Source organism: Apodemus sylvaticus, chromosome 8, assembly GCF_947179515.1.
Source record: "Apodemus sylvaticus chromosome 8, mApoSyl1.1, whole genome shotgun sequence".
Classification (NCBI taxonomy): domain Eukaryota; kingdom Metazoa; phylum Chordata; class Mammalia; order Rodentia; family Muridae; genus Apodemus; species Apodemus sylvaticus.
The window spans coordinates 10,432,139-10,457,880 of NC_067479.1; positions in this window are offsets into that span (position 1 = coordinate 10,432,139).

Here is a 25,742-nt window from a genome sequence, read left to right on the forward strand (position 1 = left end):
TGGAGTTAACAAGGCAGAAAGCGTCCCTTATTAACACAAGTTTTCCCGATTAAATCAAGAAGACAGAACAAGAAGCAGGAATGGCATGGAAACTTATTTGACTCAAACAAAAGAAGGTATTAATGACAGAAACCCCATGATTGCCATTGCCACCTTGACTTTTACTGTTCAACCTCAAAAAGTATGACACTAAAGACTGGGATACTTTTGAGGCAGGGATTGACCTTTTGTTAAAAGTACACTGTAGAAATGAGGACGCATAATGTAATGGCGTGTGGAGAAAGAGTACAGGTAGAAAAGGTAACTAGGATCCATTTTGGAGAAAGTGATGATCACACACCTTTCCAAAGAAACATTTTTAATCACCTTTTCAGAGTTGAGAAGAATGCTGAAACTAAAATCATTCATAATTCACTCTTTGTGAAATGTATTGTTAGGCTTAGTTCAAATTCATACTGCAAGCAAATGCTGTATATTTGTAATAGTGCAGACACATGCATTTATGTGTAAATACAACACATACAACATATAATTATATATTCCTTGTATGTCATTATTCTAGGAAAGTAAATAGCTATGTGTCTATTCAAGTGAATGGAAACTTAAACTGACAGTAAATATATACATTTCAGTACACAAATAAGCAATGTGTCTTGAGTACCTTTGAATGTTTGCATCATATAGATAGACCAACCTTTTATTGTTTACGATAAATTTTCCAGTGCAATTTTTTGATTAATTAGTCATGATTTAAATAATTTTACATAACTGAAACAAAAGTAAAAGAGTAGATATATATTTTAAACCTTTGATTCACATCTCCAGAAAAAAAAATCAGACAATTTCAAGAAAATTTAAAGGCTACCTTATTTTGACAGTGACTTTTTTAAAAAAAAAAGATGTACTTATTTCTAGAATACAAAACATGGGCATATTCAAAGTTCAACTCTTAGACACATATTTGTATCTTTCAAGGTATAATTTCTTCACATTTTATTTGGTGAACTGTTTTAAGATGCAAAGGAATTAAAGCATATTTTAATTGAGAAATTAATTCTTCCACAGAAAGGCATCATTGGTATGTATATTTCCTATATTCATTCTGTACTCTTATATAGTTGACTTTAAAGTCCTTAAGCATAAGTCATATGTAAATTTGATATAGCATAAAGATGGATCTCATTTCTGGCTGAACTCTTATATTTGACTTGGAGAAACTAACTTAATCACTGTGAATGCAAAATATGTGTTAAATTATGTCATACAACAGGATGTCTTAGACCTTAGCAAATGGATTTTAAAGGTTATCACTTTTCCTCAGATGAGTTATGGATGTACTCCTGAAATGGAGATGAATCACAAAAAATGCAAACAAATTCAGCATCATTCCCTGATGTATTGCCACATGTTTCTTAACATATCAAGTCAAATCAAAGCCCGGGTATGAGCCACAGTGGGTGATTTAGATCAGTCTGGTGCATGGGCTGGGCCAAAAGTGGATGAATGCAGATAGATTTACATCTTCTTTCTTTCTGTTTGACCACACAATGATTCTTGGACACAGTTCAGATAAGTGAGAGTGTTTGAGAGAACAACTATGGTATAGAGAACAATTTATACAATAGCAACTATCTTGATGCTGAATCAGAGTGGCTCTGAGAACAGTCCCCCTTTCTCCCAGCACTGAAATTCTGATTTTGGGGAATTTTGATTTCCCTGCTACAGCGACAAAGTTATCACTGCTTTGTGACTTTTAATCTTGTGGCTAATGATTTGTGAGAGAAAGAAGATCTGCCCAGGCTTTCAGCCAGACTCAAACCTTTGTAGCCAATGTTGCCTTGGAAGTTGTATTCAAGAGGAATATTTTATGTAAAGAATATGGTGGCAGCATGCACTAGAGAAAACATTTGAGACAGTATGGAGAAGGCTGAAGATCAAGACTCAGTACTGTCTAATTGCACTATGCATGTGATCTCAACGTTCCCCATTTCTTGCATTTATCAACTCTAGTTTGGTTACAGGAGTCTTTCCATTTCATCTCATCTCAATTTTGCTTGTTTTCCTTCCCCTCTTAAGATGCTAACTCCAATTCCCTCAACACAAGGGATGACTACTCTTTATTTTAATGATGTCGATTCTCCATCTTTTATGTTTCCCCCTTTCCTCTTAGTAGTATCTCTTGAACATGCAATACAGAAGGTGATTCATCTATTGGTTTTATTGTATCAATAATGATATAAAATAAATATCTATCTAGCTGAAATCATCCTGTTTTTCGATTAAAATTGGGTTATTCCCTCGTCAAATAACCAAGTTGTGACATTTTGAATTATCAGTGTTTGATGAGTAGAGAATAGCATTTTTCAACAAAAGTGCTTCCCCAAAATGGCTTCTAAAAAATGAATGAACACATGCTTTACATATGTGTAAAAAAAATACTATGGCTTTAAATAGTGGTTTCACCCCAAAATTAAGGGCTGGAAGTTTCCATTAATTTCCTTATTGCTTTTAATGAAGTACAAGTCACATGGCATAGATATGTTCATATTGCACTCAGGTGTTCTTTCTAACTGTGGGTGTTAGCCATATTTCCTATGGCTAACATATAAACCATTTCAAAGGAGTAGAAATAATAAATTCTGTAGAAATCTAATCATATAGCACTTAACCACTATGTATCATCTAATGTTCAATAGGAAACATTCATCAACTCCAGAGATTACAGTCTACTGTGTTGAGCCTTTACAAACAACATGATACAACACAAAGAGGAATCATCTCCTTTGATGTGAGAGTGACTGGGTTTATTTATTAGATAAAAATGTAACACAAGGATATATTCCTCTAGGTTAATTGTCTTCTCACTGTTGGTTTTAGATTTTTTTTTCTAACAATCTGATGTTTCTAATCAGTTGTATTCTCCTGTGTTCTTTTAGTCTCTTTTTTATCCGCCCTCAAGGGTCTCTCTAAAAGACAAATCATATCACGTTTCTCAGACAATTGCCATCTTAGTATGTTTCTCATTGCCTGGAACATCATTAAATAATTTTTTCAAAGCCAACTACATATCAATCCTGTAAAAAAAAAAAAGTGAGCAAAACATACTGAAGGCCAGCTAATTCTTTAGCTGTTTAAAATGATCGTTTGTTTGTTTGTTTATTTATTTATTTATTTACTGTGGGTACATAGGAACTTGTGAATGTACACGGGTTATGCACATCTTGTGATTCATGGGTAAAAATAAAAGTGAAAGTAAAAGTAAAAGAGGACAATGTACAGGAGTCAGTTCTCCACTTCCATCGTGTGGGTTCCAGGGACCGAACTCAGGGTTGACTGCAGGTACATTTTCCATCTAAGCTATCCCACTGGATTAATGCGAATCTTTAAATATAATATTTCCATCATCATTCTAAAAATTACAATGTCTTCTTGATTTCAAATGTAGTCAATATTAAGAATAATAGGCAAGATCCTCATATTCTTAGCATGGTATATTAAGAGGATGTTTTTTACCAATGACTACCTGGTCTCCAAATTTCTGCTGTACCTTATTCAAAATGTCGCATGGCTATAGACACATGTATAGACAAGCACGAGCACACTTGTCATAGTTTATTTGGTTTTCAACTCTCTAGTGTTTTGCTAACACAAAAGTATGGTCAACATAAGCCCTTAACCATCCAGGTATTCAGTGAGAATAATCTGCAATTAGATTTGACTGAATTCAGGTACTGTTGCTCTGTGTTTAAGGACTCAGGCTTCCTGCTTTGTGCATTGTGACTCCCTCAAACACTAATTCAAACAGAGCATCAGAGATTTGATGAGAACACAATCATGTATATCAAAGGTAGGTACCAACTAGGGCAGCAAAGAAGGATCTGACATTCCTTCATTCTGAACTGCAAATACCTGTTGTGTGACATTTAGTTGTGTTGAGACAAGAAAACACCCTGTTAAAGAAATGACATGACTTGGTGTACCAATGAGTATGTTAGCCTGGCTGATGGAGTCAAAATGAGGAGTTCCTCACATAAGTATCAAGCAGTCAAAGACACAAGGCAACCCACAGGAGCTGGAAACCTGGTACTCTCCATAGCTTGCAGGCTATGAGAGACAGGCCCGAGAGTCTCCTCTACTCGGATTATCCCTATTGATTATATCTTCTCTGTGCTAGAAGGGTCTTTGTGAATTTGATGAACTAATAAGACTACCTTAGAATTTTAAATTATTTTCTCCTTGAATTTTTATACAATTTGTTATCTTTTACTTTTACTAGTATAATATGTCATTTTCCCCTCCAAAATCTTTCACATACCCCTCCTTAGACTTTTTAAAATTTACAGTCTCCTTTTTCATTGTTACATATATATATATATATATACATATGTATATATATATGTATATGTATATATGATATTTATCCTTATACCCACAGATAAGTGTAGTCCTCATCCTTCATCAAGGAAAATACTCCTTGCCACAGAAGGAGAAACCACAATTATTCTGAGTGCAGTGTGTGGAGGCTAGTCCCATCTACAAAACAACTCCTGTGCATAAGGTTCAGGTATCATTGTAGAAGGGGCAGACATATTGTGAAAGCCAGAGGATAAGAAAGATTTTTGTGAGAGTGTGTCTCCTGGGAATAGCAGAAGCTACCCTAATAAATTCTCACTATATGATTACCTAAACAAGGTCTGAATTAGGATGACAGTGACAGACATTCTGAAGTAGCCAAGGAACCCCCTGTAGGTTTCTGCCCTACACAAAGAACTACATGCTACTAACGAATACTGAGAATTGAAGAAATAGTCTTCCCCTAAAGAAGGGAATAAAAATTGGTTATCTACTACCAAATGATCATTCCTAAAAACCTACACACAAATATAGACTAAAAAGGTTGAATTTATATATATATATATATATATATAATAAAAAATAATGAGAACCAGGCCATGAATTTGAAAGAGAGCAAGGATGGATGGATGGGAGCGTTTGGGTGGTGACATAATTATGTTAAATCTCAAAAGTAAGAGAATTTTTTAAATGATTTATTTATTACATATAGAGTTCTGCCTGCATGTACACCTACAGGACAAAAGAGGGTACTAGATTTCATTATAGATGGGTGTGAGCCACCATGTGGTTGCTGGGAACTGAACTCAGGACCTCTAGATGAGCAGATTGTGCTCTTAACCTCTGAACTATCTCTTCAGTCCAAGAAATGATTTTTGAGATTCATTGCCTATGAATTATGTAAGGGAAGCTGTGGACCTTCACACTTAATTTTACATTTTAAATACTGAATGAAATGTCTTCAACTTTCTAACTATTAAGGACATATGCTCATTGTAAAACTTGAAAATTAAGTGTCTATCTTCCTCTGTCTTGTGTAATACACAAAACCTTGTTTGTTTATATGCATTTAAGAAGCAATTCTATAAAGAAACATCTTTCTAATAAACTATCAAAAACTGTAAAGTTTACCATTATCTGACACATGAGATTAAATGCAATAAAATCAGTTAAGCTAATAAATGTACAAAGGTTTCTTGGCATCAGTCTTTTGAAGAACCTCATTTGTTTGCAATAGAAAACAAGATATTGCTCTATCCCAAGGAGGGATATGTTATGAATTGTTTAAGAATTGTTATGAACCTCTGTCACTTCTACACTGTTTCTATTGTTTATGATGTTCACAGTTCCTTTGTACTCAGAACCACCACAGAAAAGTTCTCATTAAAAGTTGACTTTTTCTGGGAAAGTGATTGACTGTAATGTTATGAACCTCGTGAATCTCCTAGTAGATTTTTGTTGCCATCTTATTTATTTTATACATTTTAATTGAAACAGAACTATATCATTTCCCTCTTCCCTTACCTCCCTCCAATCTCATTTATATCTTCCTCTTCCTCCACCTTCTACACACACACACACACACACACACACACACACACACACACACGCACACACACACACTTGTGAAAACATAAATATAATCTACTGAGTCTATTTTGTGTATTTGAGGACTGACTACTTTGTACTGGACAACAATTTAGGGAGTCATTCCTGGGAGAAGACAATCGTCCCCTCTCCGTGGCCATTAGTTGCTTGTAGTTGTTTGTCTAGGGTAGGATCCCTTGATATTTTCTCCCTTCAATATTAGTATGACTGTTTGTGTTGCCATTGTTCTGGTATTCTTATAAATATTGTGGAATATGAGGGAGAACGGTCAGAGCCAAAGTAACTAGCAGGGCATCTGCTGTGAAATAATCTGAGTATATTTTGATTACTGTTTTCTTCCTTCCTCCCTCCCTTCCTCTAACTCTCTCTCTCTCTCTCTCTCTCTCTCTCTCTCTCTCTCTCTCTCTCTCTCTCTCTCTCTTCTGAAAGCCATGGAAGGAAATTCAAACTCATATATCATAGCATAGTTAAGCAAATGTTTAGAGAGTCACAGACCATATTTGGTATACAAACTACCATACACTTTGTAAATTTTACTACTATTATTTATCTGATATCTTTAAAGTTTATTCTAATTTTAGTAATTAGTATTAGGGTTTGGAAGGTAAAAGTCCTTCAATAATTTCCATACTATTGTAATGATTACCTCTATGTATTTTCTTAAACCTTATTAGAATAGATATGTATATATAATTCAATTTGTGATGTGAGGCTGAGGGAAACCAGAATTACCATAGATACCCTGTTAAAGTAAGAAGGTTGAAGAAAAGCTATTGCAAGTTACAGGATTAAAGGATTATCAGTCCTTCTACCAGAATTTGAGAAAGCCTGCAAGGTTTATCTGAACTCAGATTACAGATGGATAGAAGAGTAGTATAGTAAATTATAGATGCTATAGATGTTCTTGGAATTTTGGTTTTAAGGAAGTAAGACATACATGGTCATGACGGAACATAGAATTAGTCTTGAAGCTCCTTTAATGGATGATAGTCTGTTAATTAAGCTAGACAGGCAGCATTTGACTTCTGGACATGAGGTTTCTGAACAATACTGCTTCCCAGAAACCCAAAGGAATGGATGGGTAGGGAGATGGGGAATCTCCAAGAACCCCTTGGCAAGGTGAAAACATCTATGCTGTCAATTCTACAAGCATGCATAAATGACATAGTGGTGACATTGGAAGAATGAGAGGGATGGAGAAAAAGAGAGAATTACTTAAAAGACTTTTTTGAAACTTTTATATCAATTTTAAAATGGGAAGAGAGTGTATGTGAAATAGGTGTGTTCTGCAGTCAGCAGGAGGCTTGAGGGAATATAATTGTATTAATGAACTGCTACCTAGTGACAGAATATATTCATTATTCTTCATTTCCTGTCATTTGTAAAGAAAACTGGTGTGTAATGAAAAGGCTTACATAACCTAGGTAACAAAAGCTGACAGTAGGGAGAAGAGAAAAACATAATCAAAATATAACATAGGAAAAAATTTTAAAAAGGAAACTAAAGCTGACAGCCTTCTGGTATCATCATGGGCCATCCTTCCGATGCTTGGGAGAATTCACATCACTGAAAGGGTAAAGTGAGTCAAGTATAAAAACAGACATGAGATGTTACACAAAGGAGACAGAGGTACGAGGCAATTTAAGCAGAAGGTTGAAGTAATCATTTTGTAGGAGTGTAGTTTTAGACATGACAATGGGAAGGTTGTCACAGTAACCTAGATTACAGGGATTTTCAATAATTGTAGACTCCAACTGTTACCTGGTTCTATGCTGTAATGATTAGGATGATACGAGTGTTACAGAAAATCAATAGAGTCCTTAAGACTCCTTGAAATTCTTGGAAGCTATGTTCCTTTCTTGACTTATTATCACTGGGACTCTCCCTCTACTCTGCCCACCCTCTCTACCTCACACTATACTCATTTTATATATATATATATATATATATATATATATATATATATATATAAACTACAACACTCCCACAATTATTATTTTTAATTGGGTAAGCAGAGAACCGCCACTGATGAGAACAGTGCCCGATTACACAGTAAGAGGAACCAAAATTCAGTCAGAGAACATTGGACATGCAGGTGCTGGATGGTACATGCCTACATGCAGTCACCTTGAAGCAAGTGACATGTGTTTCTTTGTACTACAGGTCACATTCCCAACCACTCTGCAAACATACTGCTGTCAGCTTTGCTTGGACTGTTCCCCAATCATGAATTTAGTCGGATTTCCTTTGCAGTGCGTTTAATCTGTCACCTTGCCAGTTTGGTATTATCTGCTCGTGTGGAATTATTTTCCCTAATAAAAGAAGTAATCTGTATAGGTGACAAATTATGACACTGTGGAGGAGTGCCATCTTATTTGCGGCTTTGAACAGAAGTTGTTATTCTGCTAAAAGCCATTGGTAAGAAATAGAGCTTACCATCATAGGTGGATTCCAACAAGTATCAACCATTGTACCCTTGACAAATGGATACCCTTTATTTTACTTATTTTGGGATTTATGGTGGTTTGAATATACTTGGCCCATGGGAAGTTGCACTATTAGGACTTGTGAGTTTACCTAAATAGGTGTGGCTTTGGTAGAGGATGTGTGTCACAGTGTAGGAGGCTTTTAAGCTCAGGTTCTGTCTAGTGCAGAAGAAAATCTCCTCTTGGCTGCCTTTGGATCAAAATGTAGAATTCTCAGCTCCTTCAGAGCCATGTCTGCCTGAGTGCCACCATGCTTCCTACCATGATGATGATGGACTGAATCTCTGAAATGATAAGCCATCCCCAATCAAAAACATTTTAATTTAACTTAAGACTTTTAATAAGACTTGCCTTGGTGTCTCTTCACAGTAATGTCCCGGAACTAAAACAAGATTTACCTTGATTTCTGTGTGTGCATGTTCAGATGTCTGAATCAGTCTGTGTATGCCACATAAGCATGGGATTCCCTAGAGGCCAGAAGGTGGCATAAGATCTATTAGAACTGGAATTATGAGATGGATTCAAGTTTCTCTCCATTTAGTTTGATGCTGGCTACTGGTTTGCTGTATATTGCTTTTAACATAGTATTTTACCATATGGTAAAATGTTTTAGGTATGGGCCTTGAATTCCTGTTCTTTCCAAGACTTTAAGCATGAAAGGATGCTGAATTTTGTCATATGCTTTTTCCGCATCCAATGAAATGACCATGTGGTTTTTTTCTTTGAGTTTGTTTATGTAGTGGATTGCATTGATGGATTTCCATATATTGAACCAACCCTGCATCCCTGGGATAAAGCCTATTTGATCATGGTGGATGATCGTTTTTATGTGTTCTTGGATTCGGTTGGCAATAATTTTATTGAGTATTTTTGCATCGATGTTCATAAGGGAAATTGGTCTGAAGTTCTCTTTCTTTGTTGGATCATTGTGTGGTTTTGGTATCAGCGTAATTGTGGTTTCGTAGAAGGAATTGGGTAGTGTTCCTTCTGTTTCTATTTTGTGGAATAGTTTGAAGAGTATTGGTGTTAGGTCTTCTTTGAAGGTCTGATAGAATTCTGCACTGAAGCCATCTGGTCCCATGCTTTTTTTGGTTGGGAGACTTTCTATGACCCCTATCTTATGCTCTAAGATCAAGAATTGACAAATGGGACCTCATAAAATTACGAAGTTTCTGTAAGGCAAAGGACACCATCAAAAGGACAAATTGGCAACCAACAAATTGGGAAAAGATCTTCACCAGCCCTACATCACAGATAGAGGGCTAATATCCCATATATACAAAGAACTCAAGAGAGTACTATTCAGCCATTAGAAACAATGAATTCATGAAATTCTTAGGCAAATGGATGGAGCTAGAGAACATCATACTAAGTGAGGTAACCCAGACTCAAAAGGTGAATCATGGTATGCACTCACTAATAAGTGGATATTAACCTAGAAAACTGGAATACCCAAAACATAATCCACACATCAAATGAGGTACAAGAAGAAAGGAGGAGTGGCCCCTGGTTCTGGAAAGACTCAGTGAAACAGTATTCGGCAAAACCAGAACGGGGAAGTGGGAAGGGGTGGGTGGGAGGGCAGGGGGAGAGAAGGGGGCTTGAGGGACTTTCGGGGAGTGGGGGGCTAGAAAAGGGGAAATCATTTGAAATGTAAATAAATTATATCGAATAAAAAAGTTAAAAAAAGAAGTTAGACCCCAGAAAACCAAATAAACCTATTAAAAATGGGGTACAGAGCTAAACGAAGAATTTTCACCTGAAGAACATCAAATGGCTGAGAAGCATCTTAAAAAATGCTGAACTTCATTAGTCATTAGGGAAATGCAAATCAAAACAACCTTGAGATTTCACCTTACACCAGTAAGAATGGCTAAGATTAAAAATTCAGGAGACAGCAGGTGTTGGAGAGGATGTGGAGAAAGAGGAACACTCCTCCACTGCTGGTGCGGTTGCAAATTGGTACAACCACTCTGGAAATCAGTCTGGCAGTTCCTCAGAAAACTGGGCACCTCACTTCTGGAAGATCCTGCTATACCACTCCTGGGCATATACCCAGAGGATTCCCCAGCATGTAATAAGGATACATGCTCCACTATGTTCATAGCAGCCCTATTTATAATAGCCAGAAGCTGGAAAGAACCCAGGTATCCCTCAACAGAAGAATAGAAAAAATGTGGCATATATACACAATGGAGTGCTATTCAGCCATTAGAAACAATGAATTCATGAAATTCTTAGGCAAATGGATGGAGCTGGAGAACATCATACTATGTGAGTTAACCCAGTCTCAAAAGATCAATCATGGTATGCACTCACTAATAAGTGGATATTAGACTAGAAAACTGGAATGCCCAAAACGTAATCCACACATCAAATGAGGTACAATAAGAACGGAGGAGTGGCCCCTGGTTCTGGAAAGACTCAGTGTAGCAGTATAGGGCAAAACCAGAACAGGGAAGTAGGAAGGGGTGGATGGGAGAACAGGGGGAAGGAAGCAGGCTGATGTGACTTTTGGGGAGTGGAGGGGGTCACAAAAGGGGAAATCATTTTGAAATGTAAATAAAAAATATATCGAATAAAAAAAAAAGAAAGAACTGTAATTATGGGCAGTTGTGAGCCATCAAACATAGACACTAGAAATAGAACTCTTGTCTTCAAGAAGAATAGTAAACATTCTTAATTACTGAGCTATTCCTTTTACCTCAGATTGATAATTTTAAAGTAACAAAAAGGCTATTAAATAGTATGAAACTTATTGTCTTAAAAATGACTAAAAAGTCTGTTATTTTTGTGCCTATTTGCTTTTAATAATGTTTTTGTTTTTAGGTACCAGTCCAAAAGTATTGTATAGAAAAGGGAAAACAGATAAAACTAAATGATTTTATTTTAAGTTTTATCATTGAGTCTATAGCTGAAATGAGAGACAGAGGGACTTATCTCTACAGAGAATACATTTGTTTCTGTTACAGCTCAGAATTCTAGTTATGTCTCATACTTTATTTTCAACTTTACAGACTGGAAGAGTTTACCAAAATGACAAAATGTGTAGTCATTCTTTAAAGCAGCTTCTAGATAGAAACATAAAGAGAATCATATATATATAATATATATATATATATATATATATTATATATATATGTGTGTGTGTGTGTGTTTCATTTAATAACCCATCAACTATAATAACTATAATTTGTGATTTCCATATCCATACACAAATCTACTGGGTATGCAGTCATTTTGCATGGTCAGCAAATTTTGCATGGTCAACTCCTGGGAGTCAAACTCTGAAGGAAAATTGATTCTCTTTCCCCAGGAAACATCAAAAGTCTACAGGGTGGAGGCTCCACTTAGGTTGGTTCCACCTAAGGCTCAAGTTAGGGTGGAGGCTCATGAACCCCCTTCTCATTGTGGTAAAATGTGGACAGGATTGATTTTTGCAGGTCTCCTGAAGGCCCCAAGGCTGATGTGAGTTCATGAGAACACAGGTCCTGTCATATTCGGAAGACATTATTTCACTCTGGGTTTTTATCAACCTCTTATACTTATATCTCTTTCATCCCATTCTGTGGTGGTCCAAGAGCCTTGGGAAGAGGGTTGTGTTGTGGTGTCCCATTTCAGGCTAATGCTCAGATCTCTATTGGGTGCACTTTGATCATTGTGGTTTTCTGTGTTGGCCACCATCCACAATGAAACAGTTCTAGAGATTGCTAGGAGCTGCACTACTCACAGGATAGAGAAGCTTACTTGGAGGACAGCTTGATACTATATGTTCATTTAGCTGCATAGTATGCTGTCCACTCTGGAGCCTGTGGCTTTTCCGAGTACAGGTTCCCCATGGGATTTGCAGTACTAGGTATATGTTTCTTCCCGTGGAGCAGGCTTTAAGTCTAATCAGAAAGCAATTAGGCAGGTTACCGCTCAGAATATTTGTGCAAAAATCTGCCTATCAGCATATCTAGCCATGCTTATCAAATGTTATGGTTCACATTATTTATGACTGGGTAAGATCCTCCATGTCCCTTTTCTTCCAATGGCTTGCATAGTATCTTTCCGTAGTAGGAAATCTAGCCAGTAGGAAGGAAATTTCATGTAGCAATTTTATTTGTATATATTCTATGGTGAATATCTGTCTCATCTTAAGTTAAAGGGCTTTACCATAAAGTTCTGATAGGCAACAAGAGCAGTGGTCATAGGCTGCATTGTTCTGAAGGTCTTTGGGAAAATTTCTGTTGAGCTGTTCTAGGGGAGGTGTCCTACATCTGACACTTGGCTTTTTGTTTTGGAAACCTATAGTTTCTGGAATGAGCATAATCTCTTGTGTAGAATCCAGTTGAACTTTTTCATATGGATTCACACAAATACTTATGAGGATAAATATATATATATGTGTGTATGTGCTAAACACACAATAATAGATTTCCATGTTTTGTCAAGCATACTCAGTGTCAATTATCCTTCCCTACACTCCTGACCCTTTCTTGACTTTCAACTCCCCATCCATGATGCTCTTTTGCCCATCGATCTCAACTTGTTGTATTATCTCTGCCCCACCCCCCAAGATTGTTCTTCTCCTTCCCAAGTACAGGGACTAGGAGTTGGTGTACATCTAGGAGCAGTTAGGAGGAGGATTTCCAGTGGATCTGATCCAAATATATTGTGTAACTTTCTCAAAGAAATAATAAAGCCATCTTAAGGTACATTTCTCTCTTAAGTTTTAAAATATTGACTTTCATTTTTTAACACGTGGCTATTTGTTCGAATGTGCTTCATGAGCATATATGTGTGTGCTTCATGTGTAAAAACACTTTGAGAGGAAGCTTGAAAAGGGTCTCATGTTCCCTAGAAGTACAGTTACAGACGGCTGTGACCTGCTATGTGGGTGCTGGCAACTAAAGGTCTGCTTCGATAAAATACCCACACGAGCTCTTTACTGATGAGCCATGTCTCCAGCTCCCAAGAAATCATGCTTTAAATATTTTAAGTTTATTCATCTTCATACATACACACATGTAATTCTGTGTTTATGTGTGACACTTGTCTATGGCTACATAGAGTGTGCATACATGGAGGCCAGGGTGTGGCATCCAGAGGCTGCTCTTTTACTCTTCTTCTTTGTGTGACAGTAACTCTGGGTGAAAATGGACTGCACTGGCCACAGTAAGCCACAGGATCCTCCTGGCTGTGCTCACGCACAGCACTGGTTACAGACATACATTTGGTGCTTTAACCAAGACAGCTCAGTCAGTCAAGTGGGTCTCAAAGGAGGGAGTGAGGATTGAAGAAGAAACAATGAGACAAACATTATAACATGACTCCAGCCACTGTGGAGGCTGAGCAGCTTTATTTCTCTTCAGTGTGCTTTTATGTCATTCTAGGTACATCCAAAAAACATGGTCGGTTCTTAGATCAAAGACAAAGTTATCAAGCCAAGTAGTGAACAAGGAGATCACACAAGATAGTAATCTGACAAAGTGCTAAACAAAAGGATCACACAAAGTAATAAGTAGTCAGCAATCACATAAGGTAGCAATTCAGCAGAGTAGTCAACACAGTTCCATTGTCTCTGTTTCTAATATTCTTATCTTAGCCTACTTCCTTGTCCTAGCCCAGTGACAAATGCCAAGTTCCTGCAAGCAGTACTTACTCTAAAATCAGGTACAGAGGCTTGTCACAAGCAAGAACTCTTACCTAGGAAGAGATCTCAATCCTCCAGGTCCAAAATTTACATTTCAATTTTATATATATATATGTATGTGTCTATTTCAAATACTATTTTTATATTATATATGTTATATAAAATCAATCAATAACATAACTTCCATTTGTTCAGATTCCTTATCTTGTAAAAAATTGTTTCTTTCTTTCTTTTTTTCTTTCTTTTTCTTTCTTCTTTCTTTTTGTGTTTGCAATGCCCATTACACATGAGTTCTTGAATGAGTGATCATGATTATAAAATTGAGTCATGGGGCTGCTTTATTAGTGAAATCATTTATATTCAACATAAAACACTTTTGTTTTTCTTTATATAGGAGAATTCATTCAGAGATTGCTGACTTCAGAAATTGATCTACCTCAAGACCCAGCTACAGCATTCTGGAGTATATCATATACCTCCAAACTAGCCACTAACCTCAGTTTGCTTCACCCTATCACAAAGACATTTGCTCAGCCATGTTCATTGCTGATCCATTCCTAACGGCCAGAATCTGGAAGCAACCTAGGTTTTACTCGACAGAAGAACAGGTAAAGAAAATATAGTATACTTATACAACTCATTGAACATAGGGATGTTAGACCGGTGCCTACATAGAGTTTCCACTCCTATGATCTAATGTCTTTGCTACATGAATGAACCTTGAATGCTATCAAAAGATAGAAATGTTAACACAAACTCTTTGATCTACATTGGTGTCTAACCTGCAAGATATGTTGGCACAAAGCGTGCTAGTAGCCAACCAGTAACTGATGTGACTAAAGTTCCACTCCATGCTGTGTAAGCCTTACCTAACACCAGAGAGTAGACATCCTGCTGGGTACCTAGAATAAAACCAAAAAATACAGGGTCTTACAGTACTGTAGTGATAAAATGATTTATATTGATATTCTGCTGTACTTTTAGATCAGTGCCTTATTCAACCATTATCAGGGAAACTTCCTCCTGTGGCAGATGGGAAAAAATACAGAGGCATTATGCAGAGCGTGAGAGGCCTTGAAAAACACAGCCCTCACTCGGATGTCTCCATCAATCTCTTCCTCAGAGCTTAGAGATTTCTGCAGAAAAGGAAACAGAGAAGGAATACATGGCTCCACAGTTTGTGTGTGTGTGTGTGTTCTTTTATTTTACCACAGTATTTTTTTCTCCCATTTTGGGTGTTGTTTTATTTTGTTTTCTTAGTTTAGGTTGCTTTTGTTGTTGTTGTTTTTATAAGGTTTTTGCTTTTGATATTTTTTTGGAGAAAGAACTCAAAAGGGAGAGGATCTTCAAGGACTTGACTGAAGGAAAGAATATAAAGTAAATATATTTGAGTTTAAAACTTGTTTTAAATAATAAATAATTTAATAAAAAAGAAACAGATTTAAAAAGTGCTCCTTTTTATTTCATTGTGTACAGAAAAACACAGAAATTTTCACCTACAGCAATAGAGTTATTTTTATAAATTTTGGATAGAATTTATACGATAAATGATTGCTGTCTTAGTCACTGTTGAGTATTGCCGTGGATTGAAGTGTTTTATTGTTTGCGACATTAGAAACGTCCACCAGGGGGCTCCGTTGCTTTAATTTTCACAGTGTTCCATCATGGCAATGCTAAGGACTTTTTCACTCCCTCCCTTTTGCAGAAGAATTTAACAAACCGATTTTAAATGCAGCAGAAACTCTGAAATGTATTAATGGGTCACATTAACCTAAAAGAAAGAAGTACAGACTTCACACTCTCTGGGGCATTTGTTTTTCCTTAGTGAAAAACTTTCTAGAATGTCATCTTGGTTTGACAAGGTTGGTGTCTGTAAGTAGGGATATGCGGAGGTCTCACTGATTGCATAACCACCACGGATAAATAATGCAGCTGCGTGGCTCCGGACCCCTGCTTTCACGGTGACAAGTGCTGCTTCAGCCGGGCACACACAGAGCACAAATCATTTGTATAATTTTTTAAAAGACTGCTCTTCAGCTGGCCAGGTTGGCGTGAGAGTCCATACTTGTAATCTCAGCATCTGGGAAACTGAGGCAGGAGGCTTACAGAGCTCAAAGCCAGCTTTGAGTTATTGAAGGATGACATATCTCAAAGTTTCGTTTACAATAAATTAGGATTTGAAACATCTTAAATTACTTAGTTCAGCACTTGCTAGCTATCTTTGCAGAATTTCCAATATTCATTCAGTTCAGTTCAAAATGGTTTCTTTTCAACTAGCACAAAATAGGCCCCTGAAATTTTCGTGTGTGTGTGTGTGTGTGTGTGTGTGTGTGTGTGTAATATTTTGATCAGTTCTTCCATTCCCTCAACCCTCCTAGCCTGCCCACATACTCTCTTCCTTCTTGCAAATACCCTTCAAGCTACCCTTCATCCCTTAAAAAAGACAAAAAAGGTAGTTTTTATATATGAAAGAAACTGTGTCGTATCTGATTTCTTTCATGTCAATCATGGATCTTATTATAAAACCATGATTGGTTTTAAATACGAAGAACTGATAAGCGCCCTGGGGTTTCCTAGCCCCCGAGTGAAACCTGCCCACATCCAATAGCAGTGTGATGGAGATGCAGGATATCGGAAGGGATGATGAATTCCTTCTGGAATCCACAGTTCTGGAATTGTGGGAAGCAGGAAATGACTGCTATGAAACTAAGCTAGCTTAAATATACTTCAGTATTTTAAAATATTATTAGTGTAAAACAGCCAAGCTTTCTTGTGTACCCCTGGATAGTCAGTAAATGTGTCGAGCAGGTGTATCTTCCTGTAGGCATCGCCTGGTCCTTGCGGGGGGCGGGGGGGGCTTCACTTCTGCTCCTCTCCTGGGAGGGGAGGTCCTAGGTCCTGAGAAGGCTTGATGCCCAACTTAGGGAAAGGCTAGGGAGGTAGTGCGGGAGTGGTCACCCCCATAGGAGCAGGGGGAGAGGGGGATCGGATAGGGGGTTATCGGAGAAGAAACATGGAAGAGGGATAACATTTGAAGTGTAAAGAAACAAAATAACCAATAAAAAATTTTAAGGGAAAGTCAAAAAAAAAAAAAAAGAGAGAGAGACTGTAATGTAGACATTGTCCTCTAGGTGGCGAATGAGTGTGTTTTGATATGAAAAAGGTGATGTCCTTCTCTGTAATGGCACACCCTCAGTGGTACTAATCTATTCTCTAAAGGAATGAAATGCCTTTAGAAAATAAAAGCGGCTTTCAAAGTCTCACAAAGTATTATAAATAGGGGTTTGGGGAAGCAGATTATTGAATGAATAATTTTTGAATGTTCAGTGTTTAATGTATGCTAGAAATATAGTAAGCAGGAAAGGAAAGGATAAAGGTTTTATATACTAATTCACAAGATAAATAAGATTGTGTTCGTATGTGGCCTTTTATAAGATCTCTGTAATATAAATGAAACATATATGGAAATTAAAGGGTGGATGGTGGCTGCTAAGGCTTTGCGGGGTGGAGCATTGCAGGAGACAGGCTCAAATGTTACAGATCTTTTGCTGTGCTGAAAAATCTGGATGCCTTACAAACAGTGCGGCAGCTATCATCAGCTGTCAAATATTGTATGCTTGAAAACTGCATGGAGTAGATCTCAAGTGGTCCCATCTCAGAAAAGGGAACTGTGCTAGAAGTGACAGATATATTAATAATCTTAGTTGTTGTGATAATTTAAAAATATGCATCAAATTATCCTGCTGCATTTATTCAATACATCAGTTCCTCTACACTATCCATATATCATTAAAGGTTAAAAATGAACGAAAGGGCCATTTGGGAAGTAAGGTAAATTTTGGAATAATGCAATATGAGCTAGCTGACTGAGTAACTCAAACTCTGAAAGGTCAATGATTTTTTTTTTTTATGTTTCTATTTCCCAATTTCTATAACATCACCAGAAAGACTAAGATTGGATATGCACAAGAACTGCCTAATGTACCCCTTAATGTTATACGTTCTATTTTATTTTAATGTGTGTGTGTGTGTGTGTGTGTGTGTGTGTTATTTTCTGTGGAAGCTAGAAAAGAGAATGGGATTCCCTGAAGCTGGAATTACAGGAGACTGTGAACATCCTGGAATGGGTGCTGAGACTCAAACTCTAGTCCTCTGAAACACTAAGTATGTGTTCATACATAGCCACTGGAGAGTCCTTTGGTCAATAGTTTACCTCCCACATATTTTCTCTTCAGGACTAGAGTACATAGATTTCAATTGTTCTAACATGCAGATCCACAACAACTGTTTCACCCCACTGTTTTAATAGAAAATGCAAGAGACAGTAAAACAAACAACACACAAAAACCATGACTTTTACAATCTTTAGCTTTCCAACTTCTGGCCATTTCGTATCTATTTCTGCTGAACATTTCTTGGGTGGTCAAGGTTTCAGAGTTTAAGACCTCACAGCCAATGGTAGTGATATTTTGGGATAGTGAAAGAGACTTTTCTACCTGTGAGATAAGAACAACATTTATGGCTTTGTTTTCAGTGTTTGTGTTTCATCTTTTGAAGACAGTGGTTTTGTGTGTGTGTGTGTGTGTGTGTGTGTTTGTGTGTGTGCATGTGTGTGTGCGCACAAGCCTATGGGAACATTTATGGATGCACTGCCTATGTAGATGTGTATGGGGAGCAAGGTTGATGTTGCAAGTGTTCCTCATTCGCCCTCCATCTTTCTCTTTCAGGCAGATTTACTTAATTGAATCTAGAGCTCATGAATGCATCTTTCTTGGCTAACACCTCCTGGGAAGGCAGTGAACCTTACCAACTGGACATTTACATTATTCTTGGCTCTGAAGTCTGTAAGGCTTGCAATGCAAGTACTTTAATGTCTGACCAGTCTCCTCAGCTTTAATATATCTTCATGTACTAATACTACAGAGCTGGAAATGTATCCAGTACTATCAAGTTTAGCTCATCATTTCTTCAGCACTTGCACCAGTCCCTCCATGACGTCACCTCTGAATTTTAAAGGTCTTCCGTGCTCTTTAATCATGTTGGGAAGTCATTTATAACAGATGCTATTGGTTCTGTTTCTCTAGAGAATGTTGATGTTGTCTCTTTCTCACTGACCCCAAACACATGGGTTCCCCACCCTACGCTCACTGCCTTAACTTGACTGTGAATGAACAAGCTGCCCCGGACTCTGTTGCCTTGACTGGGAGTCTGTCAGTCCTTTGCCTCTTCGTCTGCCTGTTGTATCTTGAGTCTTATACATACTGTAAAAATTTTTAATGGTGAAACTTGATTGGAGGTGAGAATATTGTTCTCACAGTTGAGTATGAAACCATGGCAGAGGCTGTGGCAGACAACACAACTGTATATCCCTGTGTTTTCTCTTAGTACTTCTCCAACCTGAATCAAAAAAGACCAGTTTTCATGGCTTCAGTGGAAATAAACTTTGCTCAGAATTTTCCAAATAGGAACACATTCAGTTGTTCATACAATTCACTAATAATGTTTGGAATGCAATGCAGGTGAACTTGAAACATAATGCCCCCCCCTTTTTTGTTTCCACACAGGTGTATTTAGGGTTCAACTTTTAAAAAAGTCTCTAGATTGTAGACATATGCTAATTTACTTAAATTCTTTAAAAGTTCTAAAAATGACATGAGAGTGACTCGCTATATGTGCAAATGTAAAGAAACAATTTGGTTTTTATGATGGTCAATAGGATATCTGAAATCCAAAGTCATTTTTCATTTCAAGTCTGTTTATAAACTAAGGCATAAATCTTTACTTGATAAGAGGAACAAATCAATAGAGAACAGAACACATTTATATGTTCTTGACGGCACTCCACCGAGGGAATGGAACGTTGAGCTTGACCTAGTGCCCAGCAAGAACCATTCAGCTTCATTGTGTGCAGAGAACAGAACTCAGGAATTCTGAACATTTTCTGAAGTAAGCACTTCTTTTTTTTAAGTGTCTCTAACCATTTTTATGAGTACAAATTTTGATAGATTTTCTTATTTTTAACACGATTATATTTCCCTGTGAAGTGCTGAAACAAACAGAAAAAGAACACAGTGTCTCTACTTAAAACTGAAAGAAAACTACTTTGACATTCACAGCTGCTAGACAAAGTCATTATTTTTAAGAGCAAGAAAATACTAGAAAATATGAGCTACAGGAATGAGGAAAGGAAATCATGGTGACCTCATATATTGAATAGTAACTCACATTAGCAGATACGAATAAAAGGTTATGGCCCTACAGGTCAGTTAATGAAGCATATTTCTGTCACATTTTGACTTGGTTTATATCTTGCTTGTGAAAATAATGAAGAATTATCTTTGTGTTACGTATCTTTCCTTCTATCTAGTTGGAAGATTAGTTTTCTGCATTTTATACTCCCACTGAAACATCCCACTGATTTGCTACTTGAAACAGAATCGTGAGTTGGGAGTGACTCGTCGCTGAAACTTTTCCAGACTGTGTACTATTGGTAAAGGGAACAAGCTGGTGGATTTGAAGGCAATTGGTAGCTAAAACAGAGACAGTAATGTATGCTGCCCTCAGACAACCGAGGTCACATAGGTCTATCTCAATCTTGTTAGGACACACCCTGTTCACCTGGGTCTTAGTATATTTTGGATACTGCATCTGGAACTGGAGTTTTTGATACCCCATATTTCTATTGTATATTATGACACAATGTATTAATTCTGGGCACAAAACACAAGTTTACTGCTTGTTTTTCTAACATTACTGAAAAACAACACTGAAGGGAACTAGAAATAGAAATACTACAATTATGGGTCACACCGGTGTTGAGAAAATGGTTCTCTATTCAAGTTACGTCTTCATATTAACTAAGTCAATATTTTCAGTCTCCATCTTATTCTGTAACCATTCACCATCATATCTGTTGATTAGACTTCAAAATAGTTCTATTAATATTGATTTTTAAGGCATAACTGTTAATGTATCTTAGCATGTATATATGCATGTGCACATGATACATATGTACTGTATGTGTGCACACATGTGCATGAGCATGCACATGAGTGTGTGTGTGTGTGTATGTGTGTGTGTGTGTGTGTGTGTGTTTGATAGTCTTGGGAAATAGTTTTGAATCTTTGATTCTTATTGTCATTCAGAGTTTTTCCAAGTTGTCCTATGGATGGGATCAATCTGAAGAAAATGGTCTTTGCTCACTTGAACCAGAGTGTTTCTACATGTAATTATTTTACTGTTGTCATGTGAAAAACATATACTTGGAACAGTATTTGTCATGTGAAAAACATTACTTGGAACAGTATTTCTTTGGTAGTGGCAGGGTCGGTGGTAAGGTTTTGGGTAATTTAATGGGTAATGGAAAGTCTAACCCTAAGGGTAAAGACAAGGTTAAGGGTAGGGGTAGGAGTAGAGGTAGGCATAGATTTAGGATTAATAATAGGAATAGGGGTATATATAGTGATAATGGATGGCAAGGTAATAGTAAGGGTAGGTATAGGGGTAGGGGTAAGGATACAGATAAGGTAAGAATAAGGGTACCAATAAGAGTTGGGGTAAATGTGCATGCAGGGTATAGGTAGTGCTATGGTTAGAGTTAGGGGTAGGTGTAGAGTGATAGGTTGGGGTTGGGAGAGTGGTAGGGGTAAAGATAGGCATAGGTTTTGTGCTTGGGGTTGCCATGGGGATAGGAGCAGTCTTAAGGCAGTGGGTAAATGTAAGTGTAATGATATGGTAACTCTTATGTGTAAGGGTTAGGATTGGGGTTATAGTTAGGGTAAGGTTTAGGTTAGGGTTGTGATTAATGTTAGGGTTATGATAAGGGTAATGGTAATGATAAGAGTTAGGGTTAGGAGTAGGATGAAGGGTAACATTTAGTATAGGGCTAAGCTAGGTTTAGTGTTATGGTTAGGGCAAGGGTTAAGAGTAGGGTTTGGGTTTGGGTCTTGGGTTGGGATTATGGTTGTTGATATGTTAGATGCAGGGTTAGTGGGGTTAGTGTTGTGGGTAAGGTAAACAAAAAGAATTAGGTAAAGGTTACTGTAAGTATAAGGGTGTGGATTATAGTTAGCTTTAAGGTTAGGGTTTTTATAATGAAGTTTTATACATAGCCTTCCATATCCCTTTGGCTGAGCAGTATATGATTTGTTTCCTATTGTTGATAAATCTATAAGTAAAATACAAATGCAGTTAAATACTTATAGATGATATATTAAGTATAAGGATTTATGTGTGTGTGTCAGTGTATATGTATTCTGTGCATGTGGTTATGTGTGTGTATGGTACATGTGAATATGTGCAGAATACAAGCTCTGTTGTTTCTCGGGTGGCATCCATTTTTGTTTTAAAATCAGGGTGTTTCATTGCCTTGATTTTCCTAGGATTGCAGAGCAGTTTGCCCAAGATATTAATATGTGTCCATTTCTGCCTCCCCATTCTGGGATTATAAACACTTACTACTATGGATGGCTTTTTGAAATATAAGACCCTGAGATTAGACTCATGTCCTAATGTTTCCAAGGCAACAGTTCACCAATTGAGGTATTTCCTGGGACCTTGTGTGTTTTCTAAGAGCCTGGAAAAAAATGTAACATATCTCTGAAAACAAAATGCTGTGAAAATGGTTGGAATTCATGTCTTTACTTTCAGATGAGGAAATTCTGTGTGAACATGACTTGCTGAATGCATTCAAGTTCATGGATGTGGTTGCTAGATTTTAGCTTTTAATTCTCTGTCATTTGTCAAAATGTAGGATGCACAACAATGGAATACATAGGATGGGGAACTAAGCTGGCCTTGCTAACTGTGCATATTGACTTGATTAAGAACTTTATTTGCATTTCAGAAGTCTATTAATGGAATGATCTGTGGTTGGAGCCTTTTATATTAACACTTGATACTATTTGTCTTCTGTTCATTAATGTTAGTCCTTGGGAGCGCTGGGGTGTCTGGTTGGTTGATATTGTTGTTTTTCCTATGGGGTTGTTAACCCCTTCAACACCTTCAGTCCTTTCTCTAACTCCTTCACTGAGGCCCTGTGTCATGTGACCTGTTTTTTCACTTTGATACCATTTGACTTACTTCTCTTCCCAAACTTTTCTTTTTGGTGATAACATTGAAAAAAAAAAAAAAAGAAAGGTGTATTAGAGAAAAGCTGAATAGCCCTTCAGCATATTTAATCTACTTCATGTGGAATACCTGCCATCTATCAGATCTCTGGAGAGAATTTCCTAACAGTTTGATCAAGGCCATGAGCTGTGGGTTTGTTCTTTGAACAATGATTCTTCAAGTTTGGCTATTTACATATATTTCACAGGCCCTTATTAATTTCAAAGCAGAAATAAAGTCAACAGATCTATGACACGTCTACAGAGACCTTGCAGATTTTCTAATTTTCTTTTGTCAAATGATCAATTAAATGAGTCTTAATATAATGGCATGCTTTGTGATAAAAGTTTTGGAATTAATTCTTTCTGTGGTATTTTTTATTCATACTTTATGGTTAATATTTGCCATGTTGAACAGTCTAGAGATCTGGAACTTATTTTGTGCTCATATTTTTAACTATTGCAGTTAGCATAAATATTTCAATTAACTTTTGTAATTAACTTTTGTTTGATTTGAGACTTAATCTTACTACGTAGCCCTGGCTAACATGGGACTCAGTATGCTGACTTTGCATTTGAAGCGAGAGCCCTGCCTCTAACTCCCAGTGCAGAGATAACTGGCAGATGATACCACATGTAGATAGGGTAAGTTAACTGATATTGCCTAATTTTCTTTAAACTAGAAAATTTTAAGGTGAATGACTACATAATAGATATTTGTATATATCTTTTGAATTTCATAGAAACTGAAACCTGCTGGAATATCAATATATGAATGAGTTGACAGACTAAACCTAAAATAGCCACTTCCACTTGCTTAATCCATTCTTTAATTTAGAGTAATACTAATGACCTAGATAGGTTCTATTATTGGACTTAATTGTATTCTCTAACAAAGGTCCTAAGAGGAACCAGAATGCTCAAGCAAATAATACTTCCTTCTGTTTATGCTGATAACCTACTATATTTTTATTAATTAATTTAATACAATCAAAATTATCATGGAGCAATTTTTAACTTCACAGTTTGCAGTAACTTAAATTATTGATATTATTTGCCTTGGCAATAGCCATTTGATCATGAATTTTCCAATTAGTAATTAAAATATGAGTTATTTTTTAATCAAAGTAGTTTCTTTTTGAATGAATAAATCCCTAGAGAAACTAGTGGTTGATACCATAAATACGAGTAAATTAAAGAAGAAAAGTTTATTTATGACTGAACCAAGAAAATATTAAATATATTCATAATGGTCTTGACAAAATTAATGTAAACAGACCTTTCCATTCTAAATATGCACACTAATAATAATAAAATATACCAGTAAATTTATACTATGAAGCATTTTGTCCTTACTAATTCTGTTTAAAACACAAGAACCCAAGTGTGTATTTGTCTGTGCATCCATTATTTCAAGTACAGGTAAATAAACATACCCTCATGATCAGGGTCCCTTTCTTGACCCAACATATTTATTTTGCTAGTGGATATTTCATTCTGAGAGTAGGTGATAATGCAAATGCCAGACCTAGGATTATATGACATCAAAATTTTAGCTTTTGAAAGGGAGCGTTCTAGGAAAAAGAGACTCCAGATCACATAAAAAGGTCAAAGTTTGGTCTGCATACTGGGAAAGGGGAAGGGGAAACTATAAGAGCCCAGTCTCTGGATCCCATATGACTTTCATTTCTTCCTTTATTCTACAAGTTTTCTCCATGCCTTTCCTTAGAATAAAGAAAGAGGAATATCAGATGACAGGAGAGGGCATATGCCCACTTTTCAAAACATCTGCTTGCTGAAACCGACACGGTGCGACTCATGAGTACAACTCCATCTGGCTGCGTTTTCAAACAAATCATTTAGATAAAACTTCTCTCTCAGATAAAATGATATTCAGACAGATTCTGTAGTCACTGATGCAGCCTAAACAGGAAGCAAGCAAGTAGAGGCTCTGATGGTGAGGTGTGATACAAGCCTGGCATTCAAATAATAGAGCACCTGGAGCATGACTATATCTCCCTTTAAAAAAATGGACAGTTTTACTAGGCTAGGCTAGGCTAAGAGTTTTTTCCTAAAACAATCATTGTTGGAGAGGTTTTGGGTTTTGGCTTTGGGTTTGTTGGGGGAAGTGGTTGCATGTGTATTCTAAAGTATCATTCAGAATTTGCAATGACTAGATATAATAATGAGATCAGCAGTTAGATTAATCTGAGGAAACAGAAAGGAAAATATCCTGAATGAGTTAGTTTTATGCTCATACTCCTTGGTGTTGTAAAAGTAGACATAGGTGATATGAATAAAGCTTCAGAGATTGAACCACCAAACCAACAGCACACACAGGCTGGATGGGCATTCCTGCACATCTGCAGCAGATGTGCAGTTTGGTCTTCATGGGTGTCCTCCAACAACTGGAGCAAGGACTGTCCTTAAAGCAGTAACCTGACTCTGAAGTATATTCCCTAACTAGGCTGCCTTCCCTGGCCTCAGTGGGAGGGGATGCACCTAAATCTGCAGATACTTGATTCACCAGGGTGTGGCCTGGATACCCAT